Raw genomic sequence first — 9,798 nt, 5'->3', positions numbered from 1 at the left:
CACACACACACACACACACACACACACACACACACACACACACACACCTAGCTGTGTAACCTTGGGCAAGTTACTTAACCCCAATTGCCCTCCAAAAGGCAAAAAAAAAAGGAAAAGGAATCAAGACATACTCTATTTGGCCTCAGAGGGCAGAACCAGAATCAATGGGTGGAAGTTACAAGGATGTGAATTTCAGTTCAATATGACAAGCTTCTTAACAATTGGGAATAGGATCATATTTTTAGAACTGGCAGGGGCCTTAGAGATCATTCAATCTAACCTTGTCATTTTGCAGATTAGGACACGGGCTCAAAGAGGTTTACATATTTGACCAAGATTGTACAACTAATAAATGTTGAACTTTGGACTAGAATTAATTTCTTTTTTGGAGGGAAGGGCAATTGGGGTTGTTAAGTGACTTGCCCAAGGTCACACAGCTGGTAAGTGTTAAACATCTGGGGCGGGATTTGAACCCAGGTCCTCCTGACTCCAGGGCCAGTTCTCTATTCACTGTGCCACCTAGCTGCCCCTAGAATCCATTTGTTTTAATACTAATTCTATTAGTAGAGTTGGTTTTTGAATCAGGATTCTCTGGCTGCAAATCTAGACCTTTCATTGGGTGCTGTCCAAACATGGACTAGGCTGCCTTGGAAAACAGTGAATTCTTTGTCCCTGGAAGTCTTCAAACAGAGGTTTGATGTTCACTTATCAAAGATGTCATGGTCAGGATTCATGTTCTTGGTAGTGATATTATGGATGAGGATTACAGAAGCAGTTAAACTACATGACTTTTAAGGTAAGGCCCTTCCCATTGGAAGTTCTAGGATTCTGTGACTATGTGGGTCACGTGTATGATCTGTAGGTGATGTGCCTTTGTGATTTATTTCACTTTATCTGAATTTTGCTTTCTAACATTGCAATTCTGCCCACCATAGCCTACCCTTAATATCAGTCACCTACCAGGACCTAAAGAAAAATTGCTCAAGAAATTCATGCTTCTTTTTCCCCCTTCCTGATTCCCAAGAAAAAGTGTTAGCTTTAACTCTGAACAAAAGAAGTCAATGTTCAATGGGGACACCAAAAAAACTGACTGTGAAAATTCCTTCCCTTGATTCCTAGTTTGTTAGAGATTTCCATTTCTTCCTTCATGTTACCTTTGAAGAAGAAGGGAATGTTCTTATTAAATTAGTTAAACTAGACCAGAATTGCTTGAGAGAACAGGAAGCAGAGGAGAGAGGAGTACCAGGCAAGAAGCAGACTCACTTAACTTTGTTCCTTTTTGCAAGCCTTTTAAAAAAAACCAAAAGCTTTAGGAATTGTACAAACAAGGAACCTAGGTATTTGAAGAGCTAATAAAAAATTTAAAAGGTCAATAATAAATGCTTCTTGAACTACTTAACACAGTTCTTGACACTTAGTAAGTGCATGTTGACTTGAATTTACTTCCCTTGATGAGCAGTCTACGCTCAGTGTTCAACACAAAGGAGGTCTTTATCTCTAGCGCAATCTCATGTGCGCGCGCACACACACATATGGCTCATATAAAGTCCGTATACTCCATGAGAAAGTTAGGATTTCTGCAAAGATATGTATGGGCTTGGAGCATGGCTTTACAAAAGTTTCACTATAGGATTCCTTTAAATAGCAAAATCTCATCATCTATTTAAAATATGAGCATTCTCTCCCCCTCCAAAAAAAAATCACATAGAGGAGTTAAAGGAAAGAGTACTGAACTCAAAGTGAGAGCATTTGGGTGTGAATTCTGCCTCTGATGCCTATATATGATCTTGGATGAGGTTTTTCAGCTTACAGACTCTCCTTGTTGCCATGATTGAAATTGGAATCATAATACCTTTCTTATATACCTTTGAGGGTTGTTGGGAGAAGCAATGAGATAAGGTATGTAAGAGTAATTTATAAAAGGGAAAACACCCCAAAATTTTAAAATCAACTGCATAAATACAGATATGTAGAGGTGGGGGCGGGTGGTGTGGACCGCATGGAAAGAATCCGGGAATTTTATGTTCCTTGAACTGGGCATTCCATTTTCTGACTCTGGGCATTTTCACTGGCTATCCCCTAGTTCCATGCCTCAAACTTTCTCCCTTTTCATCTTTGCCTCCTGACTTCCCTAGCTTCCTTCAGGTCTTGGATAAAATCCCACCTTCTACAGGAAGCTCCCAATTCCTGTAATTATAATTCTTTCTCTCTGTTGATTATCTCCATTTTATCCTGTATATAGCTTATTTGTACATATTTCTTTGCATATGGTCTCCCCCATTAGGTTATAAACTCCTTGAGAACAGGGACTGTCTTTTACCTTTTTTGTATCCCTAGCACTTAGCCCTGTGTCACATGTGTAATAGGCACACTTAAATCAATGCTCATTGACTGATTAGTAGTGGACTGTTAAGTTCAATATAAATTAAAGAGTGTTATATTTCAATAAATTTGTAACCTTATGGAGTCCCTCTATAGGTACAGATCCACACTTTATTCTTGCCCATACTCTTCTGTTTCCCTACAAAGCATCACAGCAGTGTGACACAGAATCATTCTTAAATTGCCTTCATTCTAAAAGGATGGAGTTAGTGGTGCTATTGTCCTTAGCTCTGGCAGACCATATCTAGGCTGCAGTGTTCAGTTCTGTGCATCTGCTTTTAGGAATGACATCGATAAGTTGGAGAGAATACAAAAGAAAGTGATTGGGATAGGTAGGGAATTTGATCTTGAAGATGTTTTCCAGTTCTAAATGCTGTGATTATGGGAGAATCTTTTGAAGGATCTAGATATGGAACCTGAAGAAGAAAAAATTCAGGATTATATGATTAGAGTTTTCAAATACTTGAATGGTTGTTTATGTGAAAAAGTTAGAGAAGTAGGATCAATGGATGGAAATTATAGGGGGCCATATTTCAGCTCTGTGTAAAGAATAACATTCCAACAAGTGGAGCTGTCCAAAAGTGGGACAGGCCACCTCATGAGGTGATTCCCTCCTTGGAAGCCTTGAAGAGATGGCTAGGTGATCACTGGTCAGGGATGATATACAAGGGATTCTTGTTCAGGTGTAGATTGGTTGGATTGGATGATTTCTGAGATGTTCAATTATGGTTCATGAAATTAACGCTATAAAATATAGCTAATAATATTTGTATTGCCTAAAAACTTGTGAGGAAAGTGCTTCAGAAATTACCATCTCAATAAATGAATGTTGATTATTCAAAAGAGCATTTGATTTGGAGTTGGTAAATGCATTCAAATTCTCACTCTTTGTAATCCCAAGTAAGTCACCTAACATGTTAGGGAATTGAGGTACAGAGAAGTTAAGTGAGAGGAAGAGAGTGATACTAAATGATTTCTAAGGTTCCTTCCAGCTCCAAATTCTATAATCCTATAACTATTACCATCAGTGTGTAAAACATGCATTATTAATATAACTTTTTAATCCAGTGATTCCAATCTTGATAAATTCTAATAATGTGGGCATCATCCAGATACCTTGCATAATTTCTGTTGTGGATCAAGATTAAGAACACACACATATATGTGATTATGTATTATATATATATAACACACATAGATACATACCTGTGATTTTTCTATATAATCACACACATTGGGTATATGTATGTATGTATGATATCTATATCAGGATACAAAAATCTCACCAACTTGAATTCATGCCAGAAGAAGATAAATTCTCAGCTTCCTAAGATATTTGACTCCTACCCCAAACAAAATAGTTGAGTTCCTTGGATGTCCTTTAACTCCACCTATGTTTCATCCTCTGCCACTGAATAAACTTGATAGAAGCATGGAGTCTGTGTGAGTTTGACATTTGAGTAAAAACGAACAACTCAGGACCCTACAGACTTCTTACCTTCTTGAGATTCTTGAGTAGTTTCTGTTTCACTGAAATGTCAAATTCAAACAAACCCTATGCTTCTGTTGCAAGTGTATTAGCCTGTAGTCATAGGAACATAGCTTTACCTCAGAGAGCATCTAGTCACTTTCATTTCACAGTTGAGGAAACAGGTCTAGGGAAATTGAGAACTTATTAATCAGGTTAGCTATGCTCTACTTTTTTTTTTTTGGTCTTTTTGGAAGGGGGAAGGCAGAGCAATTGGGGTTAAGTGACTTGCCCAAGGTCACACAGCTAGTGTGATCAAGTGTCCTTGAACTCAGGTCCTCCTGACTCCAGGGCTGGTGCTCTATTCACTGTGCCACCCAGCCACCCCATCGTGCTCTAATCCCAAATATCCATTTCCATTTAAATTAGAAAAAAGCATTTGCAGTAAGTGTTTCTAATGTGGTGTAGTGGGATAAGGACTGAATTTGGAAGCTGGAAGACTCCATATTTTATATATTTATATCTCATCTCCATTGCTTACTACCTGTTTCAACTTGGGCAAGTTAATTCCCCTCTGGGCCAGTTTCCTTTTAGCAAAATGAGTAGTTTAGGTGAGATGATTTCTAAGGTTCCTTCCAACTCTAAATCCTGTTTTCCTTTATATCTAGCACTATGGTGGGCATATTTTTGCATGTTCTTGGGTTCAGATTTACCCTAAGGTGTTAAAATCCATTCATTAGTGCAGTGTTGCTGAGTAATTGCTAATCTGCAACCTTGGCCATGGTGCCATGCCAGGGTAGCACATCTCCCAATTATATCACATCAGTCGGCTTGTTAGCGGCCCATACATCATCTACACCTATCACCAAGTGTGTTTTCCTTTAGCATATCCTTATTATTTTTTCCTTAATGCCATTATTATTGATGTATATTTTAACGCTCCTTCTTTGCTTAGCCCCTAGGCTCATGTTCAAGAACAAAGGAAGTCCTCAGTTACAGAATTGAGCTGCCAGTGTGGTGGGAGAGTGGGGTGGCCACCTTGGATGCCAGTCTGCATTTTTATATCCCTGTATAGACAAAGCTAGGACTAGCAAGTAATAGTAATAGGAGATATGTCTGGGCTCAGGAGGGAATTTTTTTCTATCTATCAAGGTAACAGTCTGCCTTTTGTGTTAGTTTCACTAGAGGTATTTAATCTTTTATTTTTATCCAGCAAATAATAGAATAGAAATACAAAATAGGTGCTTAATAAGTGTTCCTGAAGTTAAATAAACTGTGACCACCTACCTGTTAAGGATCTTAGGATCAAAGCCTTAGAGAAACCTTTATCTGAAGAAACTGAGTCCCAGAGAAGTTAAATGAATTGTCCAAAGTCACACAACTAGTAATCAAAAGAGTGAATATTTTACTTCAGTTCTATTAATATACTCCCAATACTATGCTATCCCAAGGAATCCCTGCACTAGTTATAAGGCTGAAGGAGAATGCACTAGGAGTCTGCAGATACAGGTTCCGTTTTTTGGCTGTCAGCTATCAGTGTGACTCTAGGCAAGGCCCTAAACCATTCAGGCTGTAGTTTTTCATATGTAAAATTTGGAAGTAGACTATATTACCCCTAAATTAACTCAACAAGCCACAGTGGCTCCTTGTCGCTACCAAGATCAAATGTAAAATTGTCTAATTGGCTTTTAGAGCCCTTCATAGACTTCAAAGCTTTCCTAGCTTTCTAGTCTTCCTATAATTTGTTCTCCCCTATATACTCTACAGTCTGGAAGCAATAGCCTTTGCTTTTACCCAGATACAGAATTCCATCTCCTGACTTCATGCCTTTTCACTGGCTGTCCCCAATGCCTGGTATGATCTCCCTCCTCATCTTGGTTCAAATCCTACCTCACACAAGAAGCCTTTCCTAATCTCTCCCTTTCTTCTGAGATTGCCTCCAGTTTATTCTCTATATATCTTGGATAGTCATAGTTGTTTGGCCATGTCTTCCTTTTTGGAATTGAACTCCTAGAGGGCAGTCCTTAAGGGAATGAGTGTTTGTGTTTCTTTGTATCCCCAGTGCTTAGCATAGTGTCTGAAATATAGTAAGCAGTTAATAAATGCTTATTGAATCAACTAAAGTCCATTCCAACTCTGATTCTCAGATTCTGGCCAATAGAAGGCATGTAGATTGCTACACATCAGTTTGTTTTACCTCTACTGTATGTGAAAGAGGGATTTCAGGCAAGCATTGCTGCATACTACTACCATCCATTTACCCATTCCCCTCAACTCTATGCAGTACTACTTCTTCCTGAGTTATAATAGCCACAGCCATGAAATAGAGGACATGGGAAATTATTATAATTGTTTAGCATGTTTAGCAGTTGTTAGTGAGTGTCTTGATAGACAAGAATGTATTTTGATTGTAAAAAGGGCTTGGCACAGTCCAGCTGAGATGCTTTTCTGTAGGTCTCTATCTGCTAATCCTTCTGCCTCAGTAGTTGAGTGCCTGCCAAAATAACCAATGTCCTTCAGTATCCTCAGTGCTTAGCACAGGGCTTAGCACATAATAAGTGTTTAATATGTTTTTTTCATTTCATTCATTCTGATTATGCTATATAGCTACAAATTGTGGAACTGCAGTATGGAGAATCAAAATTGGAGGTGATAAAAAAATAGTAGAGAGACATAGGGTAGACAGAGGTAGGAATATTGACAACAGTACAAGAAATGGAATGAAAGATGTCATCTAAGAAAAAAAAAACTTTAATCATAAAGTGTGTCCATATTCTGTAGAGAATAAGAAATGGCAGTTGAGTGTTCTAAATGCTTGCCTGGTTCTCCAAAAGCCCTTTCAGCGTATTAGACAGATCCTCAGTGGATGATTTTATTGGAAGAAGGGCACAGACAAAAATCACACAGAAGGAAAAGGCAGATTGTATTCTGTGCCTTTAGAGGGAGTATTTAAATCCACAAGTTAATGGATTCTTTGCAATTCTGAGAAATAATCATCATAGCAGGAGAGGCAGAGTAGTATATTGAAAAAAAAACTTTATTGGGTTGGGTTGAATTGTATATTAAGGTTCCCAAAGTGAGAGATACTGCTCCTTAGTGGGTGCTGGAATGATCAAAGGAGGCAATAGTAGCCTTGGGTGCAATTGGGAGGCATTGAATAAAAATAAGGAGACAGTGGAAGCATAAGGAAAGAAGAAAAGATAGGAAAAATTTGAAAAACCATTCATATGTATTTTATCTGTTGTTTAACTGAATTAAAGTTGTAGTGATTACATTATTTTCCAAATAAACACACAATATGCAAGTTATAACTGATCAGTGGTCAAGTGTGCCCAACAGGTCTTAACAAGCAAGTGTTGGCAGGCGAACTTGTTACACATTGTTGGGAAGTATGGCATCAGTAGGAGTGTGTGCGTGTAATGACTTGTTTACAGTACAACACTATATGGTTACATGACACGATACTGCAACATCAAAATTCAGTGCAGGAAAAAAGCCACAAATTTACAATAAATTATCATATTTAAGATGTATCATTAAACATTATTTTTTCAAATGATGTGAATTTCAAAAAAAAAAAACATTAAAGGGTTAAAGAAGGTAGATGTCCCAGGGTGTGCTGAATAATTTATTTTTTGAAAAGGGGTGGTAGGCCAAAGAATTTTGGGAACTTATGGTAAGAGAACTGGTCTCAATGTTATCAAGCCTCTTTCTGACAAATACAAATGAACCCAGTGACCCTAGGCTTACTTTCTTACCTTCTCAGAGTCCCCTAGCAACCCTCTTAATTCTGTCAGTTACAGAGTAAGTGCTGAGATCTGCATTAATAGAGGGAGTTCTTCACCAAGAACTCCCTACATTGATGAAATCACAGATCTGGTTAGTAATAGTGCTATTTATAGCACCTTAATGTGTTTTCATAAAATTGTCTTTCCATCCATTATCTACTTTGTTTGATCCTGACATCAATCTTATAAAGTAGGAACTACAGGAATTATATCATTGTCTCATAACAGGTGTTTCGGAAGTGGAAATGAACCCAGGTTTGGCCATCATAAATAAGTGTCCAGCTTCAGGTGAATTGGAGATATTTGTTATACTTGAAGCTTAAGTTAAAAGTTAATTTCCCAAGTATGGACACCCTCCCTGCTAACTCCCTCTCTTCTTATTTCATCCTTCTTGTCCTTTTCCTCTAAGGCCAGATTTAGAGATGGCTGGCTAAATTAGGTTTTTGTGATGTCCAGGTTAGTGACTAGCCTGTACAAAGAAGAGAGGCTCATGGAAGAGTACATAATAAGGTGATTTGAGATCAGAGGCCCTGGGTATAAATCTTGCTCTGTTATTTACCTTTGGGATCTTGCACAAATTACAACCTCTCTGGACCTTGGTATCTTCATCTGAAAAATGAGGTCGCTTCTATTGCTGAATTTTGTGATATTGAGGAGGAGGAGGAGGAGTCTCTGATATTGGCAACTAGACTATCTGAGATAGCTTGTAACCTAATGGAAGAATGTGAGACTGGGAATCAGAAGATACAGCCTCCAATCCTTAGCTACTCAACTAATTGCATGAAACTTTAGCAAAGCATTCACCTTCTCTGTTTCCCCAACTGTTCTGGTTGCAAAATAAGACTTCCTTTGGATCCTTCTCTTCTTGTAAGAGGAATGGGAACTATGGCTTAATAGTTCATAAGTCCTTTCAGGATCTTAACACACCCCAGTATTGAGTGTGGGTTTGGCAAGCACTCTGATCTGTGGGTGAGTCACCAGAGAGGCCACAGCCAGTTCATGGTCAGAAGACATGGGAGAGTTAGTTTCTTGAAGTAAATTGTGCTGGCAGTAAGACTCTGAGGATGAAAGATGGTGGTCCTACACCTTCCTACTGCCCCAATTTACCACCATAATCTTCTCCTTCCTCCTGAAACAAATCTCTTTTGGATACCACCAAAGTGAGACCTTTGAGGGTCCCTATTTTGTTAAACCATTGGAGTTGACAGTTTGTTTTTTGATAGGCTGCCTTAACACCTGTACTAAAATGGTCTCCTTGGTTTTTCAGTTACAGAGCCTGGGAAATTTAAAGACAGGGTGTTAAAAATGCTTTTCTAGAAGAAAGAGGATGGTTATGACTTAGCCAGAGTTTTCAAAGGATAGCAAAGGCATCTGGTCCATTGCACAGCATCTCAACAATTTCAGATAGATGACTTTCTATCTTTCTTTCACTTGTAGCATTTTCTTCTCTGGAAAACTTAATTTCCTTTCCACTGCAGCTGGTCCTAGCATTTAAAAGAAGAGTCAGGAAAGTTCTTAATCTTGTCTAAGTCCCTCCTATTATAGCATAAGCCCATTCTCTGATGACCATAGTCAAGACAGTAGAAACTAACATGATCCTACACAGTGCTGGCTAAGAGAAGGCATCAAAGGTTGTGTTAGGGAGGGAAGAGAGGGTGGGGGAGAGGAAGAGGAATGTCTGTGTTGTAGGGAGCAGAAAAAGAAGCACTGGAAGTTATAATGGAAAATTTTCTTCAGCTTTTACCACAGTGGGTAGCCCTAGGAGGAGAGGGGGAGCCAGAGGCGAGCTGAGGGGGGAGGGAAGACAATAGAATGCTGTGTTGCCTTGTGCGGTAAAAGCCTACTCTAAGGCAAACACTGTAGCAAGCTTAGTCAGAGCACAGCTCAATTAGCTGCACTGCTTAAGGAAGGGTCTCCCTCCCTGCAGCTGTTGGGAGGGGAAGGTTCACTGTGAGGAAGGAGACAGACCGGTGGGAACATTATGGGGGAATTTACCAGCAAGGGACAGCACCTCTAACCCGATGCACATTAGTATTTCTTCAGATGAGGACACAGAGAGTTGGTTGGATTTTGGTGGTAGGGGAAAGGGTGGGGTGACCAGGAAAAAGGCGCCCCCCCCCAAACTAGAGTGCACACATTTTATGCAGAGGGTGACTGACA

At 39.1% G+C, this 9,798-nt stretch overlaps 1 protein-coding gene across 4 annotated transcripts in view; it reads left to right on the top strand.

The window, feature by feature from the left end:
* Positions 1-9,798, top strand: part of NTF3 (neurotrophin 3) — a 138,492-nt gene that overhangs the window by 92,267 nt on the left and 36,427 nt on the right. The gene's annotated exons all lie outside the window — the stretch shown is intronic.

Source organism: Petaurus breviceps, unplaced genomic scaffold (assembly GCF_028583685.1).
Source record: "Petaurus breviceps papuanus isolate PSGF00001 unplaced genomic scaffold, PetGlider_PUasm1.0 78, whole genome shotgun sequence".
Taxonomy (NCBI): domain Eukaryota; kingdom Metazoa; phylum Chordata; class Mammalia; order Diprotodontia; family Petauridae; genus Petaurus; species Petaurus breviceps.
Note: the sequence above shows the minus strand (reverse complement) of the source record. Positions and strands in the feature narration are given on the sequence as shown.